This window comes from Tursiops truncatus, chromosome 2 (genome assembly GCF_011762595.2).
Source record: "Tursiops truncatus isolate mTurTru1 chromosome 2, mTurTru1.mat.Y, whole genome shotgun sequence".
Lineage (NCBI taxonomy): Eukaryota > Metazoa > Chordata > Mammalia > Artiodactyla > Delphinidae > Tursiops > Tursiops truncatus.
The window spans coordinates 143,633,548-143,657,708 of NC_047035.1; the positions used below are offsets into that span (position 1 = coordinate 143,633,548).

General features: G+C 37.3%; 1 protein-coding gene and 1 non-coding gene across 5 annotated transcripts in view; one reads left to right on the forward strand and one right to left on the reverse strand.

Moving 5' to 3' along the window:
* Positions 1-24,161, reverse strand: part of ZFAND6 (zinc finger AN1-type containing 6) — a 74,655-nt gene that overhangs the window by 17,851 nt on the left and 32,643 nt on the right. For 2 of the 4 annotated variants that reach the window (XM_033852242.2, XM_019945897.3), the window contains one exon: positions 6,387-6,510. The exons of the other annotated variants lie outside the window; for them this stretch is intronic. The gene's annotated coding sequence lies outside the window, so the exon portion shown is untranslated. The remainder of the gene's footprint in view (positions 1-6,386; positions 6,511-24,161) is intronic. 4 annotated transcript variants of the gene reach the window in all.
* LOC117311518 (U6 spliceosomal RNA) lies at positions 4,288-4,394 on the forward strand. The gene has a single exon (XR_004525713.1). It is a non-coding gene; the product is annotated as a U6 spliceosomal RNA (small nuclear RNA).

Here is a 24,161-nt window from a genome sequence, read left to right on the forward strand (position 1 = left end):
AAAACAAAACAAAACAAAAGCCTCACAAATGAAATGAAGTTTCCTCCAAAATGCGCGTATGTGTATTTACAGATGAGTGTATGTTCAAAGATCATACAGGACAAGACTAAGCGAAGGACACTGTTCTGCCACTGAAGTTTCCCTGAATTGATAACATTCACTGTTTACCATTAACAGATTTTTTTTCTTCACCTAAATTATTTGAAAAGACAGTTGTAGAATGGGGGGAGGGTATTTAATGCAAATTTCAGAACCAAGAGCAATAATGCATTTGACTCTACAAAACAAAGCAGGTTTAGCATTTGCCTTTAAAAAGAAAAACCTAAAACTGTTTAGAATCTTTAGACCTTTAGGCCTAGGAATATAAATAAAAGATCTTTAGGCCTAGGAATGTAATTTGGGATTCTGACAAACATCTTTTTTACTTCATGATGGCAAGTCATTTCAGAATCTAATCTTGGCTGCTCTGCTTTATACATTATGCTACTTTTAAAAACCCTCCCTTTCCTGTAGTTCTGTAAATACATATACAGTGTATCAAACTAAAAATATCCATTAACAATGTTAGGATAGAAAAGCAAATGTCAAACATTTTGTTGATTTTGGGGGCCTATATTCATGAGGAATAGTGTGGTTGTCTGGTTTGGAATCAGGGTAATTGCTCAAAATCATGGATGTAGCTAATAAGTGATGGAGCTGAGATTCAGTAGAAGTCCAAGCTCTAAATCAGTGGTTCTCAATGTTTGCTCCTTGGACCCCTGGGGAGATCAAAACTGTTTTCATACTAATGCTAACTAGTTTGCCTTTTCCACCATGTTGACATGTGCATTTGCGGTACAAAAGCAATGGTGGCTAAAAACCTGGAGCTTCATCAAGGAGCCAAACCATAACAGTGGCAGTGAAGTATACTACCTTCTATTCTTCATCACCACACTGTGACAATAAAATTATTAATTTTATTAAATCTTGAGCCTGAACACACGTCTTGCTAATATTTTTTGTGACAAACTGGGAAGTACACATAAAGCATTCCTGCTGCATATAGGAAGTATGATGACTGAAGAAAAAGCACTTGTGCAATTGTCTGAGTTACAACCTAACCGAGTCACCTTTTTCACAGAACAAGTTTTTTATTTCAAAGAACGAATGACAAACTCTGGTTATTCAGACTTGAGTATGTGGCAGATATTTTCTCAAAAATGAATGAAGTAATAAGCCTGTCACTTCAAGAAAAATAACTAATACTATTTATTGCCGAGGACAACATTCAAATGAAAAAAAGCTTGACAAGTTTCTCCAATTTTTAGAGAGTCTTTGATAAGGTCAGTGGTTATATTAATGACATGTGAGTAGTTGGTACTACTATTGACATTTGGAAGGTCTGCATAAGTCAGTAAACCAATATTTCCTAAGTGACCAATGTATGACAGTACAAAATTATTCATGAACAAAAGATTTATTCAAAGTGAAAGAACACTGGATTTTAGAGTAACAGACAAAAGGTTTTTATATAGTATGAGATCCTACATTACAACTATCCCTTTAAGAAACTACAAATTGTTACATTTTGGTGTAATATCGAAGAAGAGAAACCTCTATTATCTGAAAAGGTTATTAAAATACTCCTTCCTTTTCCAACTACATATCTGTATGACACCAGCTTTTCTTTTTAACATTATAACAGAATGAATGCAGAGGCAACTATGAGAATCCTGCTGTTTGCTATTAAGCCAGACCTTAAAGAGATTTGCAAAAATGTGTAACAATGCCACATTTCTCACCAAACCATTTGGGCAGGGGGGAGGGAGAAATGGTTATTTTTCATAAAATATTTTTAAATAAATTAATAAATATTTTGTGATTTTTCTCACTTTAATTTGTAGCATGATAAAATTTTCGCTAGATATGACAAACATAAACAAAAGCTCTTCAACGTGCTCAATAATTTTAGAGAATACAAAGGTTCTGAAACCAAAAATTTTGAGAATCCACTCTGTAAACCATCAATGCAGGCAGAATCACCTCAAGAAGGCAAGCACTGATTCTCTGGGGAATGGGAGTACAAAAAAAAAACACCCCTTACTATTTATGTATAAAACACAGCTATACATATAATACATAAATAGATAACTATTATATATATGTGGAATTAAAATTTTATGGAGGTAGGAAGCCAATTAGGAAAAAACTGTTTTAAAAGGCTCCTGGGGATGGGTGGGAGGGCAATAAAGGAAAAAAGATTGAGAAACACTTTTGTTTTTTGGCTGCGCCGTGTAGCTTGTGGGATCTTAGTTCCCTTACCAGGGATGGAACCCGAGCAGTAAAAGCACCGAGTCCTAACCACTGGACTGCCAGGGAATTCTCGAGGAACACTGTTCTAAATCACCAACTATTCTATGCTACCTATTAATGACATTAAAATGATATGTTATAAGAATTAAAGAACCTTCCCCACCGGTACTGATAAATCTTTCAGTATATACTGGCAATGTACAAGCATCCGGAGAAGATAAATATCTTATTTCTATAAAAACTCAAGTAAATATTCACAGATTAGAAGTACAATATGACCACCAAGTTTTTTATATCACAATCCCTGCTTCTGAATAGTAAGACTAAAATTTAAAACATGTAACACTAGCAATTTCCCCAAGCCAAACTGCCCTGCACAGTTGCAAACTAGCAATTATTTTCATAAGTCAAGAGCTTTCTTATAAAAAGCTATTATCCTGGCAGATAAAAAGCACAAAAGATTTCACAGCTTACTTAAAAAGAAAAGAAAAAAAGAGAGAGAAAGAGAAAAAGGAAAAGAATCAGTGTTAGTTATTCATTTTTAGGCCACAAAATGTACCTTTCCATGAAGATTCAGGAAAAGACCAAAAGCCATAAAAGGGTATCTTAGTTTATCTTTATGTGTAGTGGCAAAGATGGGGTAGCTATGGAGAAACTGGAAATCTCGCATCCCCTTGCTACTGTACCTTTTTGGTAGGTAAACAATTTGGAGGACCCATTAGCTTGGCATTCAGGAAAGAAAAAGAGGAAAGAGCATGAGAAGGCAGAACAATTCCTTAATTGCTCTATGTATTGTGGGATTAGAAAACCACAAATCCAAGGAGGTAAAGAATGAGATTACCAGACATACAGAGAAAAATGGATTAGCATGGTGTAATTAAAAAAAAAAATTACAAATTAAAGAGAATTCAGAAAATGTGATTTCTGACTCTTAACATTCATAATTAAACCTACAACTGACTGTCCTCCCTACCCCACTCGGATAGTACTTAGTTATTCAGAGCTTACTATGGGCCAAAAACTGTCTTTATTGTTTTATTTATATTATCTCATTTAATTCTCTCCAGAACCCTATGATGTTGGTATTACTGATATCCCCATTCTTAAATGAGGAAACTGATATTCAAAGAGACTGAATAACTTGCCCAAGGTCACATATCTAGTAAGCAATTAGGTCAATGTCCTTTTTTTTTTTTTTTGGATCTAAAAAAACAAAGAGAATGACTTTCAAAGTCCATCCTGTCCCTGCCAAACATAAATTCATGAGCATTTATGAATTCTTATTCTTTTCATTTAAAGATAATTTAAACTTTCATTCATTTATTCAACCTTAAGATATTATGCAGCTTTAATTAGCTTAACCAAGTTCTTGAGAAAATTTGTTTTTCCTTTAAGTCTTTTAACCTAAAAATTCTCATTAGCATAAAAATTCAAGATCAAATATTAAGATTGCAAAGAAAATTCATTACCAATTATTCAAATTCTGACAAAAGGACAGCAATGAATGAATGCAACACAGACTCAATTATAACTGCAAATACATGTCAATTAAACTTATTTCCCTCTGCTTCATCCCATAGAATTTTAAGTCACCAAGTTCCAATAATTTTCATTCTGAAATATCTCATGCTCTTTTCTTCTTTGCATCCCAATTCTGACTTTATCACTTCACATCTGGGTTATTTTAACAGTTTTTTTCTTCTGTTTTACTGCCTCTCCTCACAATCCACTTATTTAAATTCTCCTAAAACACTCAGTTCTCATCGTATTACTTCTGTTCTAGTTACTAAATAATTTCCCCAGAAAGGAGTACTAGACCTGGCATTCATGCTCTACATAATTTACCTTAACCAGCCCAATCTCCCTGGAAAGTAAGCTGAGTGAAAAGTGAACAGGCTTGGGGGTCAGATCCCAGTTTTGCCGTTTTAATTACCTATAAGAGCTTGGACGTGTTACTAAACTTCCTTAAGTTCAACTCCTTAAAAGTGTGCTCAGGTGCTTGCTTCAGCAGCACATATACTAAAATTGGAACGATACAGAGAAGATCAGCATGGCCCCTACACAAGGATGATACACAAATTCGTGAAGCATTCCATGTTTTTTCAGCCATAAAAAGAAACGAAATTGAGTTATTTGTAGTGACGTGGATGGACCTAGAGACTGTCATACAGAGTGAAGTCAGAAAGAGAAAAACAAATACCATACGCTAACACATATGTATGGAATCCAAAAAAGAAAAAAAAAAGGTTCTGAAGAACCCAGGGGCAGGACAGGAATAAAGATGCAGACGTAGAAAATGGACTTGAGCACACGGGGAGGGGGAAGGGTAAGCTGGGACGAAGTGAGAGAGTGGCATTGACATATATACACTACCAATTGTAAAACAGATAGCTAGTGGGAAGCAACAGCATAGCAGAGGGAGGGAAACCAGCTCGGTGCTTTGTGACCACCTAGAGGGATGGGATAGGGAGGGTGGGAGGGAGATGCAAGAGGGAGAGGATATGGGGATATATGTATACGTATAGTTAATTCACTTTGTTATACAGCAGAAACTAACACACCATTGTAAAGCAATTATACTCCAATAAAGATGTAAAAAAAAAAAAGGTGTGCTCAGAACTTCCCTGGTGGCACAGTGGTTAAGAATCCGCCTGCCAGTGCACGGGACACGGGTTCGAACCCTGGTCCTGGAGGATCCCACATGCCCTGGAGCAACTAAACACACGTGCCACAACTACTGAGCCTGTGCTCTAGAGCCCACGAGCCACAACTACTGAAGCCTGGGCGCCTAGAGCCCGTGCTCTGCAACAGGAGAAGCCACCGCAATGAGAAGCCGGTGCACCACAACGAAGAGTAGCCCCCACTAGCTGCAACTAGAGAAAGCTGTACACAGCAACAAAGGCCCAATACAGCCAAAACTAAATTAATTAATTATTTTTAAAAGTGTGCTCATATTTATTTAAGACAGTGTATACAGAAAGCTTCCATATAGTGCCTGGCACCTAGCAGAAACTCAGTAACTGCTCTAACTCTGCTCTGCCTAAAAGGAGAGGGTCCTTTTGCGCCTATCTGTTTGAAACAAATCATCCTCGTTGCTGGAAACAAGCTTCCAGCTCATACTGCTCTTTCCTTCGTAAATGTTGTCCGCTTCTTCACTCTGCCTATAACAATCTTATTAAGGAATCAGCTTAAATTCTACTTCTTCTGGGTTCATTTCTGTCCACCTCGATCCTCCTCTGCTCTGTATTCCTACAGAAGCTGTCTGTACACCACCCTTTTGGGGCACTTAAGCTTACATTACTCAAGTGCTTTACAGGTATACAAATCATTTCCCAGTTAAACAGTTTCTTCTTCAAATCCCCTTTATGCCTATATGAATATTACAAAATATTTTGTTGAATAAACACATTTCATTATTGTTAGAAGTATTCACATCAGGCGAAAAATGGTCATTTTCCATTGAAAAGGGGCGACAACAGATTGATGAAAAATGTTTCAATCACAGTACTCATAATTTATATACTGAAACAGTCATTCAGCAAGAATGATCAGTAACCCAAGCCAGTTACAAAAGGCATATATAATTTTTCATTTCATTGTTCTTCTCCCTGCTCCTGAAATAAATAGGGAGGATATATAATTTATAATGATGACTTAAATACAGAAGTTGTTAACTGGCAAACAAGTTAAATCTGACCCACAGGCATGTCTGGTAAGCCAGCACATATTAACTTAAAAATTATTGTTAGCATTCAGAAATTGGGGAATGTCAAATAAAAATCCCAGGTTTCCAGCTTCTCTTGAAAAACAGCAAGACCTGACAACAGTGGACTGATGTTCCCAAAATTAAAACCAATCAGCTAGGACCCTTAGATAGAGCTCTTAGATAGAGCTTATACTCTCCAATTCAAGGCTACCTTCACTTTCAGTTACCTAATCTTAACCTATGATGATACCTATCATATGGGCAACATACATATGTTCTGGAGGTCAAGAACCTTTGCAGAGATTACAAAATATCTAGGAAAGTTCATAAAGCAAATAGATCAGAAAGTATGACTCAATATAGAACAGTTGAGACGAATGCTACTCACTCTGATAAAAGTATAGGGACTTTGGATTAGGGTTCCTACTGCACTGAGGATGCTTTGTAGTTCTCTCTCTGTATAGCAGTCCCCAGTTCCCTATGTCAGGTTGTCTTTCCTGCTGTTTCTTGGGCTGAAAGACAAAAAGGCATGAGTCCAGCTAACATGAGAATAACATGTTTGAGGATACTATATATTCCTTCCCAGCAAATAATTCATCAATTTCAACATACTAGGTTATGTAAGGATAAGAGACTCCAAAGCTAATTCTAATATATACAAACCTCCCAGTTATTGATATAAGGAAAGTTTTCATTGACTGGCATGATAAATCTCACAAAAAGAAGCCACTGTAAGTGTCTCCAGTTGAAGAAGACAGGTTTCAGAAAAACTCTGATTGGCATTCCCATCATCTGACTCTAATTTGTCACATTCTGCCCAAAAATGTATATATCAGTTGTTGGCAAACCTTTTGGTAAATGACCAGACAGTAAATATTTTAGGCTTCAGGACCATACAGTCTCTGTTACAACTACTCAATTCGGCTGTTGTCGTGTAAAAGCAGCCACTGACAATATGTAAACAAATGAGCTATACTTATGGCCACCAAAATTTGAATTTCACAGAATTTTCACATCATAAAATGTCCCTCTTTTGATTTTTCCTCCCACCACTTAAAAATGCAAAAACCATTCTTGGCTCATGTGCTGAACAAAAACAGGTGATGAACCAAAAATCCGCCAACCTCTGGATTAAATAAGCAAATGACTTTAATGCGGTCATCACTGAAGATGATGTGGGGAGGCTACGTAGACATGGGACTCAAGCACAGGTAATATTATTAACTGTGGGAGTCTCTAATCCAAGTAATGTAAATTTAAAGTATTATTTGCTCTTGCTAAGCCTCATCTCTTATTTAAGTATATGTTCATCACCCAATAAGGGGAAAGAACTATGAAAGGCAATATTTCATCCAAATCTGTATCACCAGGTATAGTTTATACAGAAAGCTGTAGCTATGATGTGAAAAATGACAGTAATGTAATTGGTACAAACTGTCCTCTATTTTAGCACACAGTTTTCTATTCACCAAGGCTAAATAAAATCCGTGGTATCTTAATAATTATAAAATCATTCAATAACTGGACTGGGAAGACATCCATATTCCTGAAACTGATAGTTTCTGTCTGCCTGGTATGTTTCCTTCCTCTTTCAGATTAACAGAACCTCTTGTTCCTGTGGGAAGACCATTTCATTTGCTTTGGGTAGGCTTAAGCCCTCCTCCTCAGGGCCAGACCTGTCTCAGTGATGGGCACGTGATCCAAGCCTGGGCATTATGACTCAATCTGAGCCAATCATTCATTCCTCCTGGATTTTACTGGTGCTACTGGGAAAGAGGCAGACTTTGCTCTGAGATTACATTGAAGACAATACAATGTAAACCTGGTGCTGCTGGTGGCCGTCTGTGCCACAATGGAGAAAGAGGCCGCATAATTAATTAAAATAAGGTAAGCAAAGCCAAAATGGGTAGGAAGGAGACAGCCAAGACAAAGGCTTACTGAGGACCGCTCCACCCCTCAGACTTCCCAATTATGTGAACAAATTCTCATTTTGCTTTAGTTTGCTTTGGGCTTCTGTCACTTGCAATTCAAAGTCCTTACAAATGTTATAATCAAGTTGCTCTACTAAAACTTTCAAACAGAACAGAATAAACAATGCATATCAAAATGAAAGATACTCCCATTAGTTCAACTGAGATGTCCTATAGTAAAGAAACCTACAAAAGTAACCAACAACTCCCACTCTTTTTTTCTTTAAACATATACAAGTCCCAAGTGTAAAGCTTAAATTTTCACAAATTGAACACAACTGGGTAACTAAGCACCCCAATCAAGAAACAGATTATCGGGCTTCCCTGGTGGCACAGTGGTTGAGAGTCCGCCTGCCGATGCAGGCGACACGGGTTCGTGCCCCGGGTCTGGGAAGATCCCACATGCTGCGGAGCAGCTAGGCCCGTGAGCCATGGCCGCTGAGCCTGCGCGTCCGGAGCCTGTGCTCCGCAACGGGAGAGGCCACAACAGTGAGAGGCCCGCGTACCGCAATAAAAAAAAAAAAAAAAAAAAAAAAAAAAAAAAAAAAGAAACAGATTATCATCAGTACCCCTCAAAAGCTTCCTCATGCTCTTTTCCAAATATTATCCTTTCCCCAAGGATAACCATTATGCTGACTTCTAATACTCTAGATTCGCTTTTCCTATTCTTCAACTTTTAATAAATGGAATTATACAGTGTACACACATTGTGTCTGGCTTCTCTCAAATTGTTTTTGAGATTCAACCACGCTAATGTGTCCAACCACAGTCCACTCCTTCTCTTTGCTATCTAGTATATTACACTGTATTACACTGTATGAATAAACCACTATCTACTCTAGTGATGACAGGGATTTGGGAACTTTCCAGCTTATGACTATGACAAATATTGCTGTTATGAACATTATTTTATGTGTTTTTTGACTAACATACATACACATTTCTGCTCAGTATATACCTAGGAGGGGACACGTTGGGTCACAGGGTATATGTATGTTCACCTTTAAGCAGATACTACCAGTTCCCAAAGCGGGTTATACAAATTTACACACTCCTGGCAACGTTAGAGCCCCTGGCAAAGTATGAGCATTCCGGTTACTCCATACCTCACCAATACTTAGTACTGCCTGCTATACTGGGCAAAATGGTAGCCCCAAAGACATGTCTATGTGCTAATCTCTGCAACCTCTGAATACTATCTTATATGGCAAAAGATGATTAAGTTAAGGATCTTAAGAAGAGGAGCTAGTCTGGATTGTTCGGTTGGGCTTAAGATGCAATCACACGTATACTTATAAGAGAAAGGCAGAGAGAGTTTTGAGAGACACAGAGGAGAAGGTGATGTGAAGACAAAGGCAGAGACTGGAGTGATGTGGCCACAAGCCAAAGAATGCATGCAGCCACTAGAATCTGGCAGCAAGAAATGTATTCTCTCCTAGAGCTTGTACAGAGCATGGCACTGCCAACCCCTTGATTTTGAACTTCTGGCCTCCAGAACTGTGAGAGAATAAATTTTTGTTGTTTTTAAGCTCCCTAGTTTGTATTAATTTGTAATTGCAGCCCTAAGAAATTAATACATCTGCCTTTCTATTTTAAATATTCTTAAAATCCTCTTTTGTTAAGTGTCTAAGTTTTCTGTGCACTTTTTTCTGTTGGATTGCCTTTTGCTTACTTTACCTTCCACGATGGTTTGTCTTTCCATTTTTAATGGTGTCTTGAAACCAAAATTCACCTTAATATGATTTTGTTAACAATTATCTTTTATAGTTAGCTATTTTAAAAATCTTTGCCTACTCCAAGGTCACGAAGATGCTCTCTATTTTCCTATTAATTTTATTATTTTACCTTTCACATTTAGATCTGTAATCCATCTGGAGTTGATTTTTTGTATGGAATAAGGTAGGGATTAAGATTCATGTTTTTCTCCATATGGTTATCTAATTAACCCAAATCCATTTATTGAAAAGACTGTCCTCTCCCTACTGCACTGCAGTCTCACTCTTGTCCATACATGGGTTATCATACATGTAATGCGGGTCTTTTCCTAGACTCTCAATTCTATCCCACTGGTCTATTTTGTCTATCCTGTTTCAAGTTATTATAGATTTTGGATAGCTGGTATCAGTTTTATTCTTCCTCAAGATTGTGTTGCTTATTCTTGGCAGTTTCCATTTCCATACAAATTTTAGATTCAGTTTGTCAATTTCTATGGGAGGGGGACCTGTTAGCGTTGTGCTGAATCTACAGATGTACAAACACAGCAGACTCTTAAATTTAGGTCTTCTTTAAGTTCCCTGTAATGTTTTGACAGTGTTCATGCAGGTCTTGCATATTTCTTGTAGATATTCCTAGGTATTTGTTAAAAGGCAATACATGGTATCTTTTTAAAATTTCATTTTCTATTTGTTGCCAGCCTCCAAGGTGGCCCCCAATGATCCCCATGCCTCCTGATATTCTGGCCCTTTGTAGTCCCCTCCCACATTTTATCAGTGTTGGTCTGGATAACCAACAGAATACTGTGGAAGTGTTGGTTTGTCATTTCTGAGTCTAGTCATAAAAGACACTGTACATTATGGCTACTGCCTTGCTCTCTCTCTCTCTTGTAGATCACTCACTCCAGGGAAGGCGGCTACCACTGTCATAAGGACAGCCCCACTTGCTGAGAACTGAGGTCTCTGGCCAAAAGGTGCATGAGTGAACTTGGAAGCAAATCCTTCAGCCCTGGTTAAGTGTTTGGATGACTGCAACCTTGGCTAATCTCTGAGCTGCAACCTCATGAGAGACTCTGAGCCAAAATTATACAGCTAAGCTACGTCTATATTCCTGACAGAAACTGTGTGAGACAATAAGTGTTTGTTGTTTTAAACCATGAAGTTTTTGGAATAATTTGCTATATAGCAATTGATAACTAATATAGTTACTGGTATATAGGTCTCCTTGCTTCTGTTCTTATCTTCCTATGGTGTATTTTCAATACAGCAGCCAGTGATTATGTTAAAATCTAAAGCAGATCACACTGCTTGCTTACTCAAAATCCTTCAATTCACCAAGTAAAAGCCAAACTCCTTACCATGACTTAAAGGTTCTTTTATAATCTGTTCCCCCATTACCTGACCTCCTCTCCCACTCCTCCCTGATCATATACAGATATGCCAGCTATGCTCCTGTCATAAGGCCTTTGTAACTGCTGTAACTTCTACCCTCCAGAAGTCACTACAACTAGGTCCCCTCATCTCCTTCAGGACCTTTGCTCAAATGTCATCTTCTGAGAGAGGGCTTCCTTTACCCCATTTAAAATTGCAACCAGCATCCTTTATTACCCTTTCCAGTTTTATTTTTCTTCAATGCCTTTGATCTTAATTTACTATTAAATTACACTTATCTCTCGTCCCTTTACTAAAATGTCACCTCTGTAACAGCAGATTCTGTCCATTTTATTCACTGATGCTTAAAATAATGCCTGGCACATGGTAGACATTCAATATTTGTTGAATGCATGAATGAAACTGTGCTGGCAAGGTAGCGCAGCCTTGTACTACAACCTGTGGTAACCAAGTATTTACCACAAGGCAAACAGGCTGCAATAGGCTCTTTTTAAAGAAACTGAATTTGCTGTTTGAGAAAAGATCTAGATTTGCCAGCAGGGCCCAATACATATGTTATACAGTTTGTACACTGAACAAAGATGCTTAGCCTCACACTCTAAGTTTTGGGGTATCTTTTCTAATTCATTTCACTCAGAGAGAGGTTCATTTAGCAATTTGCTTAAGTTGGCATACCAAACCTAGTAGTTTTATAATTAAAGTTGCAGTCAATTTTATGTTCTCAAACCGACCTAGGTTCCATATTGCATATCTTAAAGAATTAGTTACTATCTGCACAAGGCAACCCAATACCTTTTTTTGCAAAATGGGGAACCCACTCAAATTTTCCCATTGGTTTCCACATTCATGGGCTTTCATTCACTTTTATTCTCCAAAAGACTAACAAAATAAGCTCTATGTATGCAAGATCCACTTGTATGAACCTTCTTTTTATTTCTTCTTCTCTGACCTTAAACCTCATAACTCAACACGCATGACTTTGTGCTTCACCTCTCTGTCCCCAGCCCCTTTAAGAAATCTCTTCTCCTAAGGCAAATCTCCAACTTAGTTTCCAATACTTGTAAATGAATGTTTCTCCCTGATTTCTTCCATTGTATGGTCAATCTCTGAATTTAAATCTCTCCTGTTCTTCTGAAACTTTGTATAACACTTTTTATACAAATAACCGGATTTACCATTTGGTTTTATTTAATAATATTTATATAGTGCTTTATGTGCCAAGCACTGTTCTAAGCACGTTTATAAACCTCCACTCCTTTATCCTCATAACAAACCTAGGCAATAGGTATTATCACCATATCACAGACAAGCATGGAGAGGTTAAAGTAAATTGCTTAAGTCATACAGCTAGTAGTAAATGATGGAACTAAGAGTCAACCTTAGCAGTCTGGCTAGAGTCCATGCCCTAGGTCAGTAATTCTCAAAGCTTATCTGTGGACCCCCTGGGGATCCGATCCCTGAGATTCTCTCAGAGGCCCAGGGGGTCAAAACTATTTTCATAAAAATAAGAACTTGTTATTTGCCTTTTCACTGTGTCGACTGGCAGCGTAAAAGCAAGGGAAGGTAAAACAAGCTGGAGCCTTGGCTTCATGCACCAAACTGTACTAGCAGTCAGCAGCCACTGTATTCTTCATCACCATACTCTTACCTTCTTCCCCCCCAAAAAGTACCACTTATGAATATTCTTGATTAAATAATAAAAGTACTAATTTTATTAAATCTTGAAACTAATTATACTTCATTGTATTCTTCCTCTTTGACCTATTGTGGGATACTGGTACTGCACAGTAAAGTCTTCCCTCATTCTAGTTTCCTACCCACATACCCCAAATTGAAGTCTACCCTTGGACAGAATCTGGGCATACGGCTCTTAGTTTCTCATTTCAGGGAAAGGCCTACTAAGGACACATACCCCACAAACTCAGAGTTATGAGAGCTATTTATAGTAACCAACATCGAATTTCAATATGAATTGAAATATGAACGATGAACTAATAATATAGTCTGTAAAGACTAATAGAAAAAGAGAAAAACCAAATAAAATACACAAAATGATTATTTAGTTTTTTCAGGGTTGTATCCCCAACACTGTATATTACGAGTTGGTAAACTTTTCCTCTAAAGGGCCTGATAAGTAAATAATTTAGGCTTTGTGTGCCATATAGTCTGTGGTAACTACTCAACTCCACTTTAGTTGTGAGAAAGAAGCCACAAATATTGTGTTAGCCAAAAAGTTCGTTCGGGTTTTTCCATAACATCTTACAGTCATAAATCCAAGACTCCTTCTTTACCCACAGCTCACAAAGGGCAGGTACATAAAAGGTGTCCTTTGTCTCACAGACAGTGATCGCCTGTTAGGAGATCTCTTAATCTTACTTCCTACCGAGCTGATTTCTTGATTACAAGTGTGAGGGAAAGGTTTCTAACATCCTCCTACCAAAGTTTATAAAAGGACACATTGATTAGTAAGTGCTTATACCTACTACTTATACTTATGGGGCAGGATAAAGTAAGTACGGTATCTTATCAGGGGAGAGAATCCTGTGTGTCTGGAATACAGGATGGACTAATCCTAGAAACAGTAAGGCCATATAGTGAAGGCTTTGTATCCACGCTAAGGTGTCTGAATTTAAACCTATAAGCATCACCCTATAATGGAACGGAGGGTTTAACAAGTGCTGTTCACTAAACACATCACTATGATTTTTTATATACTTCATGGTGTGTTGAAAAGGATTTAAGGTGACTTTTAAAATGCATGCTATATGACATTAGACAGAAGCAAAAATGGTCAATCCAAGACAAAGTGGTAGAAAAAATGAGGGGTCAGGTATATTGTCAAAACAAAATGCATGCCCATAGGGCTTTTTTACTAATTAGAAGCCATTCAGCTGACTACTCTTCCTAACAGCCAATGCAAAGGATATGACTAGTTAAGAGGTACAATATTCAAAAGAAAAATGAAATCATTCACTCAGAAATACAATTAACCTTGACTCAGATAACATAAGAGTGAGTATTTCACATATAGTTTATAAGGAGAACACAATGTGATATGTGGTATGGTCAACAATATCTGTAAAGTAAAATACAAGTTTCTGGGGTTGTTTATTAGTACCACCTTTCAAGATAAACCAGTATCATGGTCAACTTCAGTTAACAGCCAGTCTACAAGCAGCCAGAGTCAAAAATAAAATCTTAAAACATCTAATCTTAAAACACCATATCTGTATGAGGAAGGTAATATTATCAGCCCCCTCCCTGCTTCCTAATCAGTTAAAGAAATTGCAGTTAGACTTGCCAACTACTGACTCCTTGTTAACATTCCCTTTTAATACAACCTGTACTACCTACAGGTCTTAACTCTTGTTACTCCATTGGTACCATGGGATAATATCTCCAGAAAAGTTATGTAGACACGGGTGAAAAACTGACCCAATGAACCAATCTGAAAAGGTTGGGGTGGAGAAGAGGAAGAACACCAAACACATAGAAAGGTACCAAAGCTGTAAACTTCTTGCCAATTCCACAAGATTTTCACATATCTTTTAAAATAATCTCCCCCTTTCCCATTTTCAGTTAGAATGGGTATCTGTTCAGATGTGTTCAGGCCCCTGATTAGATTCCAGTAAACAGCAAGTTCTTACAGAACATAAAGCTGTGTTTCTACTTCTTGCTACAACCTCCCCCCACAACACCCACCATGTTTCTAAACACACAGTGAGAGTGATGGTCAGTGCTGAAACCCAGACTACTTTTAGGCTTTAGTAGGATCATCCCGAACACAGGAGATTCTCTTACAATAAAACCACTGACACCTAATCCTTCCTGAAAGACTTAATGCACCATCCATAACACTACCAGTGCTTCTAGATTAGAAAGCACTCTACCAGCATCTAAATGTAAAAAAATGGCTCACTTTAATCCAAGAAGCAGTCACTACTGACAGAACTCAAAACCTGCAACACCACTTAATTCACCCATCCATGCCTTTATTTTAAAATAACATTACAATGACTTTGCTGAATTTGCTAAAAATCACTTTACCTAAAACCCAAAGAAAATATACCTAACTTTCACCAACATTCTTTAAGACATATTTTTGCTTCCTTTCCTCCTCTTTTGTGGAGTTACATCTGATGCAAGACCAATCTTTCATGTTCCAGACAAATACAGCTGTGTGTCATCAAGAAATGTCATGTTTAGGGACTTCGCTGGTGGCGCAGCAGTTAGAATCCGCCTGCCAATACAGGGGACACTGGTTCGATCCCTGGTCCGGGAAGATCCCACATGCCGTGGAGCAACTAAGTCTGTGCACCACAACTACTGAGCCCGCATGCCACCACTACTGAGCCTGTGTGCCTACAGCTCGTGCTCCACAACAAGAGAAGCCACTGCGGTGAAAAGCCCGTGAACTACAACAAAGACCCAACACAGTCAAATAAATAAATTTAAAAAAATTATTAATTATAATTTAAGTTATTTAATTATTTCCAAGAGCAATTTTCTATATTAATATCTAACATCATATTCCCAAAATACATTTTCATGACTGTTTGGTTAAAGTATTAATTTTAAAAGGCTGAAATCAACTGCAAAATAAAGGGATCTAAAGATTTATATTCTTTTGCTTCACAGGAATGGAATAATGATGAAAAAAGATGCATGGTTATTAAGTGATATTCTCAAAAATATTTTATAAATAAAAATCTACCACCCACTCTACCCTCAACATCGCACCCACCAGAAAAAAAATAGACCCTAAAAAAATCTCATCACACTGATGTGTTATCTTTAAGCACTTTAGATTTAAAAAATTTTAAATTATTATGCCTAATTACATAGGGTTACAGGCTTAAGTCTACTCACACAGTTGAGGTTGATGAGCAAACAGCTGTCCTGTATCTTGAGACAGACATTAGCTTCCTGCCTTCCCTACCCTCATAAGCAGCTAAACTTTGAGTTTTATGCAAGAAAACATTTTAAAGCCTTCAGTGTTTTACTGCAGCAGACTTCAGATTCATTCTTGTAACACATTTAACATGAAACAGAGTTGAGACAGTTCAAACTGACTATGTACATTTTAATTGTCTAAACTTTTAAGGAGTGCTTTCACTATTATAGCTATATAAAAAGGGCTGCTATGTAAAATTAAGAAAAACATTTCATTTGCTATCTGACACCAATGTATAATTTGACAATATGTAACTTTAACATATAGATTTTTCTTCACCTGGCCACAGGCTAGGTAAGGAAGAATTACTTTTTATAATCATTTGTACCCAAAGTAAGCAAAACTAGGTATTTTTCTTTTTTTCTAAAGTTTAGCTAATTTCTTTAGCATAAAGAGCCACCAATTAAAGAACAACTTTTACAAGGAGATAGCGGGGTGCCCTCAGTGTCCCAAGAATATCCTTTGGGACCCTCCTGACTGGGGAGAAAGAGACTCTTGGTCCCGTTGTGACAGAAAGAGGAGCCATATTTCTAACATTTACAATGAAGGGTTACACCACATTTCCCCACAGATTAAAATTTCTATAGTATAATTACTGCGACAGGTTACTCAAGTGTTATAGAAAGCTTGTCTGGAAAATAAAACTGTGTTCAATCAATATGTCCTAAAATAGCTAGATAACTATTTTTCCCCCATAAAGGTATATTATTAACCCCAATTTCTATAGTAAATTTTAGGAAAAGTTTTAGGATTTTACAGAGTAAATTTACTATTTATATTAACAACATGGCTTTAAAACATCATAAGAAATAGAATCCAAACACTCAAAATTCACTGGCTAATTTTTAAAGTTTTACTTAATGCTGAAAATTGACTGTGTATTTGCTATGCCATAAAAGATGGATAAAGGTTTTAGGATTCATTCAAAATAACTCAAATGTTTCTTTATAGGGCTTCCCTGGTGGCGCAGTGGTTGAGAGTCCGCCTGCCGAGGCAGGGGACACGGGTTGGTGCCCCGGTCCGGGAAGATCCCACATGCCACGGAGCGGCTGGGCCCGTGAGCCATGGCCGCTGAGCCTGCGCGTCCGGAGCCTGTGCTCCACAACGGGAGAGGCCACAACAGTGAGAGGCCCGCGTACCACAAAAAAAACAACAAAAAAACCCCAAAAAACCCCCCCAAAAGATCGAAGTTGGTATCACTGAAAACAGGACAAATGGACGTATGCCTCCTGATGTGATGCCCTGAGAAGCACATAGCAGTAATGTAGCATTCCTGCCCAAACTACTATATTTCCTAAATTTCATCACAAGGACACATGAGAGAAACCCAGATTGAGGGATATTCTATAAATAAATGGTCTGTCACTCTTCAAAAGTGTCAGTGTCATAAAAGACAAAGAAAGGTCAAGGAAATGGTTCTGATTAAAGGAAAATAGAGACATGACAACTAAACACAATGAATATTGTGGGTTGGATCCTAGACTGGAAAAAAAATTATTAAAGAACATTACTGAGGAAACTAGAGAAATCTGAATGTGGGCTGTATATTAGAGAATTGTATTATATCAGTGTTAAATTTCCTTGATATGATAACTGGAATGTCCTTGAAAATATAAGAATGCTGTTTTTAGAAAGTATATGTCTAAGTACTATATGGTAAAGGGACAAGATGCATGCAACTTATTCTCAGTTAGGAAAAAAAAATAATATAACAGAATGATAGCACAAATGTAGCAAAATGTTAACAATGAGTGAATCTTGCCGGGGGTATATGGGAATTATTTGTATTATTAATGCAACTTCCTATAAATTTGAGATTATTTCAAAATAAGACCTAAGAAAAATAAATATTTGGACCTGATGTTCTAAGGATTTCAACCAAACACCTAACAATAACAAGTGAACTATTATTTCCTATCTCATCTCCATACACTCAAACTCTAATTCAATGGCAATCTAAACTGATTTGTGATTATCCATTTTAATCAACTGTAAGAAATAGTGCTCTCATTGAAAACATCAGATGTGAATGCTTATGAGTCAAGTGAATGCCTCCTCTCAACCTTCTTATTCTATTGCAGTTAAAGAGACAAACTTCTCCAATAAAGCAGGGCTATTCCTCAGTTGGATATGCAGTAGCAGGTGTGTCCTTGTTAAAAACTCCAAATTAAGTTAATTTCTAGTTATGCCAGGTAGCAAAGCAATACCAAAGCAAGAGTTGAGTGATCAATAATATACAAGGGAAATACTAAAACAAACGTCCCACCCAAACTCTGTAATGCCAATAAGAAGCCAGCAAAGCACACACTGACCTACAGAGCACCTGGAAAAGACAAGATAACAAAATGTTTATCACTGAGAGGCCAAAACACAAATGGATAAAACACAAACATTTCAGTGGCATAAAACCACAAAATAAATTAAAGGAGAGGGAGGAAAGAGGTGGAAAAAAAAGAGAGAAAATGAATAAAATAAAATGTGCATAAAGGAGAAAATCCTCACTATCACCTCACTAATTTCATGTTCTCCTTCCTCTCCAATGGCTTAACCTATTTTCCCTTGTTTTAACTTATTTTGGATTGTCTTTTACCTACTATAAGAGTCAGTCTTTGTAAGGCTGCGACAGTTGTTAAGAGCACCGCTTTGACTATATTGTAATTATTTGCAGTCTATGCCCGTACTCCATTTTTGTTTTACTTGTCAGGATGCTCAGAACAGCAGTCTCTCTAGTAGGAAATCTCACAAACAATCCACCTTGTAAAGGAGCAGAATAGAACAACACGTCACTTAGCTCACAGTCTAACAGAGACAGAGGCAGGAATTGGAGGGGTAGATAGCCAGCAAAACTGAAGGGTCAGGACAAAGCTGACCTGGGACAAAGGGCTGAATTTTAGTCTCCTATACTAATCTGGATATACCCTCTTATCAGGTATGAGCAACGTTAACTGGTACAATATTTACTGGTACTTTAGTTAATTCCAGGTCTGGAACAGTGTTACTGAGCCGTGTGGCCTTCTTTCAGGCAGGCTCTATATCAGATTAATCTTTGTAACTCAACAGCACCAAACATTACCTTGTTAAAAAAAAAGGCATTTTAATTTTAATAAGTACTTGTAGAATGCCCAACTGCAAAACAGGCAAAATTATTTTATTCCACTCCCTGCCTTCTCTCCCTTTTTCTCAGGTAGCATGTGTCAAATACTCTACCCTACCCAATCTACCTGCTAACTCTCCAAATTTTTCCTCTGACCTCAATTCAAACTCCGTTTCCCTAAATGCTGCAGTAAATGCTGTTATAATAAAAGGATTAGAATAACCCACACCGTGAGTGAAATCTGACCAACTCAAAATAACTTAAGAAATATGGGATGTGTATACGGGCATTTGTATGTATACATATGAATATATTTGGGAGGGCAGGGAGCAAGTTTTCAGGTATCACCTGCTTCTAAATCAATTCTTAACTACACTGCAGAAGAGATTATAACATATATAGATGAGTCAGCAAATACAGCTTACTTCACAGGTTTCATTAAGTCAGATCAACATGGTCTGCATCTCCATCTCCAGTAAACCCCTAATATATGACATGACAAATCATGAACCTTTATCTGTAGCTTCTTCTGTATTTCCCTTAAGTCATGTGTACTATACAGGTCCCTATTCTGAAGAGAAAGGGGGTGCTATAGAAAGAAATGAAAAAAGGCTCCAAAACAATAAAGTTTAGTAGGAGGTGGAAATACTAGGGGGTAGGGGACAGGAAGTGTATAAAATAGCCATGGTTCAACTAGCCCATTCAAAATTTAGCATATTCTTAACACAACATTGTAAATCAACTATACTTAAAAAAAAAAAAAGCCCTTTGAGAACAACTGTGCTGAAAAGAAATTAGCATATTCTTATAAATTTGAGTTTTAAATAAGGAATGCCATTTTATAAGACGTTTTAGTTAAGGGAAAAGGTAATAGCCTTTTTTGGGGGGAAGGAAGATAAAGAATAAAACAGAAGTATAAGAATAGGAGTAATAGCTGGCAATTTGACTCTTTCCCTGAGATAAATTTTGACCTTCTGGTTTAACATAAATTTTTCTATCTCCCCCATCAAAACTAAGAGACAAGGCCTTACATTTAAACTACAGCAAAGCTCCCATTTACAGGTATTTACACACATGTCCCTGAAAAGACGTGTACTCAGTTGTTCATAGTGGCCTTATTTATAGTAGCCAAGAACTGGAAACAATCCAAATATCCTTCAAATGTGAATGGATAAACAAATTGCAGTATATCCACACAATGGAATACTATTCAGTAATAACAAGAAATGAACTATTTATGAACATAACAACATGGGTGAATCTCCAAATTATTATGCTAAGTGAAAAAAGACAGATACGACTATATAATGTATGAGTCAATTTATATGAATTGCTACAAAAAGCAACTATGACAGAAAGCAGATCCAGGGACCAGGGGTAGGAGACAAGATTAACTCCAAAGTGTGACAGAAATGCTCCACATCACGATCAAAGTGATGGTTACACAACTATTTTCAACTCTCGTAACTAAAACTGCACATTTTAAATGAGTAAGTTTTATTGTATGCAGATTTATCTCAATAAAATTGCTTTTTAAAAATAATAAGAGGGCTCCCCTGCTGGTGCAGTGGTTGAGAGTCTTCCTGCCGATACAGGGGACACGGGTTCGTGCCCCGGTCAGGGAAGATCCCACATGCCGCAGAGCGGCTGGGACCGTGAGCCATGGCCGCTGAGCCTGCGAGTCTGGAGCCTGTGCTCCACAGCGGGAGAGGCCACAACAGTGAGAGGCCCGCGTACCGCAAAAAAAAAAAAAAGAAGAAGAAGAAGAAGAAAGGACAATGGAGTAGAGAAAGTCATTTTGGTTCAAAATATTACTCAGATTTATACCTATGCTAGGTAAAGGATAAATATTACAAGTATGAGTTACACCAAGATGAGCCACATAACTAATGAGTTCAAGTTTCTGCAAGTATCAGTTTTCCACTAAGTAATTATTTTATTTTTTACATTTTAAAATAATTTTCTAAAAAATTATCCTCATTTAGATATAAGCAGAAAAACAAACTTTTCCCTTTCTTACCTTCTCTCCATATCAACTTCTTATATAATTTCCAAAACCTGAAAATGATTTGGTACCTTAAACAAGATCAACTTGGACTGCTTTTTAAAATAACATGTTACTGGGGCTTCCCTGGTGGCGCAGTGGTTAAAAATCTGCCTGCCAGTGCAGGGGACCAGGGTTCGAGCCCTGGTCCAGGAAGATCACACATGCCCCAGAGCAACCAAGCCCATGCGCCACAGCTACTAAGCCTTCGCTCTAGGCCCAGCGAGCTACAACTACTGAAGCCCGCGCGCCTAGAGCCCGTGCTCCGCAACAAGAGAAGCCACCGCGATGAGAAGCACACGCACCGCAATGAAGAGCAGCCCCTGCTCGCCGCAACTAGAGAAAGTCTGCACACAGCAACAAAGATCCAATGCAGCCAAAAATAAACAAAGAAACAAATAAATTTATTTTAAAAAATAAAAGGCAGCATAGCTTATTCCTTTCATCAAGAATCACCTCTGAATGTTTCCTAATTCTTCATAAAATACAGAAAAAGCAATTTCCCCACACTTCTTTGTCCAATTACTAGTTATGCTACAAACTAATTTGTGTTCCTGAAGAGTTTATCAGATAAGAACTTTCATTAAAAACAAAAGTCCTTCTCCTGAAGAGTTTAGTAACCAGTAATCAAATATAAAACCTAAAGATTACCTTATAATAAGCTGGGTAATTTGAGGCCAAGAGATTTCTTCAGAGAACTTAAAAGAATCTTAAAGTATTAAAAAAAAACCCTGTAATTTGACACATTTTTACTCATTTACTACAAAGTTGAAATGCTCAAAACAACAGCTATTTTTTTAAAAAAAGAGTAGCCTTTTATTTAAACAATTTTTCTCAATTCTATTAGTATAATGGTTATATCAAAATTGCCAAGATAAAACACTCCCGGGTAAACACCTTCAATGAACCCATTCACTCATCACTGACTATATGCAGAGTTGTGAGGGATACAAAAAAAATAAGACACAAATCCAGCCTCAATGAGTTAGGTGTGGTCCTTTGTTCTCATAACTCTTACCATTTAAAAGTTTGAATAAATTAAACTGCTACTACCCATCTAATAAAAATGTTAATTTGAATAACTGGTGTTTTAAATACCATGTTCTGTTCACTGAGAATATATAGTTGATTTTTTAAAAGTTTCCAATAAACGTCAAACCATTTTTTGTCTATAAATCCTCTTGCATTTATCCCAGTTAATAGTTATCTTGCAGATAAATATTATCTGTTGCAAGTGAGATATGTATATATGGAGAAAAGTAAATATAAAAACACCACTACTTAGAAACAAAGCACATGTTAATACACAAGCCACTTTCCTGGTCAAATTTAGACCATGTAATTCAGCCCACTACATTTTAATAACACGAAATTTTAGGAGCCATCTGTCTTGCTCACCACTGTATTTCTAGTATCTGGCACACCTGCATAGAACAGGTGTTCTAGGCACTCAAATGTTTATACAATGGATTAACACTTGCATTTACCCACATCACGAAAACAAACCCTGAACCCCCTATATATATCAATTATAGGAAATCCAATCACCTGTGTAAAAATCAAATTACCAGTCTTTTCCATCTTTAATTTTTAGGATCTATCTGGGAATGCTTTAACAGTGTAGAATACACTAATCCAGTTTAAATTAGCTCCTTTCCTCCTTCAGGCCATTAAATAGTGAAGCGGATTAATCTATGACAATCTAAAATTAGTGTGCCAGATGACAAGTCTGTGTTTAAAACTTTCTAATTTGTACTATATTCTCTTCAGGAATTTAATGTAACCCATAGGTCATTTAAAACATAAAAACTATATACAAATACAATCAAAGTAGTCTCTTTTTCACAGCATTACAACATCCTATGTGCGGGCTTCCCTGATGGCGCGGTGGTTAAGAATCTGCCTGCCAATGCAGGGGACACGGGTTCGAGCCCTGGTCCGGGAAGATTCCACATGCCACAGAGCAACTAAGCCTGTGTGCCACAACTACTGAGCCCGTGAGCCTAGAGCCCATGCTCCGCAACAAGAGAAGCCACCGCGGTGAGAAGTCCACTTGCCGCAACTAGAGAAAGCCTGCACTCAGCAACAAAGACCCAATTCAGCCAAAAAAAAAATCCTATCTGTATATTTTCACTACTTCTAATGCTGAAAAAACCACCAGTAATTTAAGTAATTTTCAAGTCTCCCTTAATTAAGAAAAAAAGCAGCATATTAGCTTTAAAACTACTTAAAAGTCAACACGTGAATCTCCACTGATCTTGTTTCAATATTACATAGAGATCACCTCGATAATTTTAAGTTCCTATGTTAGTGATACCTATAATTGTTTGGCAGGCCTAAATCAGTCATTCCAAGATCAGGCTTTTCTCTTCTGTTTCCATGTGTAGTTAAAAAACACAAAATAAATTACTAGGCACCATACTCTTTGAAGCCATTTAGCATTCAGCTGAAAATTGTTTCTACGTCATCAACAATAGGCCCTATAATAGCTCCTCATTTATTTGTCTTAAATCTGCTGGATGAAGTCCAACTAGCTCTAACATTAGCCTCAATATACTGCCAGGAAGTTAAAGTCCCAAGGACCTGACTTTAAGTCATACAGAACCAAAGACCAAGGAGAGTATGATTCAAAATTTCAAGAGATATGCAAGTTTAAGAAGTCTGAGTTTTCCTCAAAGGCAGAACAGTCTGACATAAATCTGAGCAATATTTTTTTGGATGCATCTCCTAAAACAAAGGAAATAAAAGCAAAAATATACAAATGGGACCTAATTAAACTTAAAAGCTTTTGCACAGCAAAGGAAACTAATGACAAAATGAAAAGACCAATCTACTGAATGGGAGAAAATATTTGTAAACGATATAAACAGCTCATACAACTCAACATCAAAAACCAAACAACCTGATTAAAAAATGGGCAGAAGAACTGAATAGACATTTTGCCAAAGAGGAAATGCAGACGGCCAACAGGCACATGGAAAGATGCTCAACATCGCT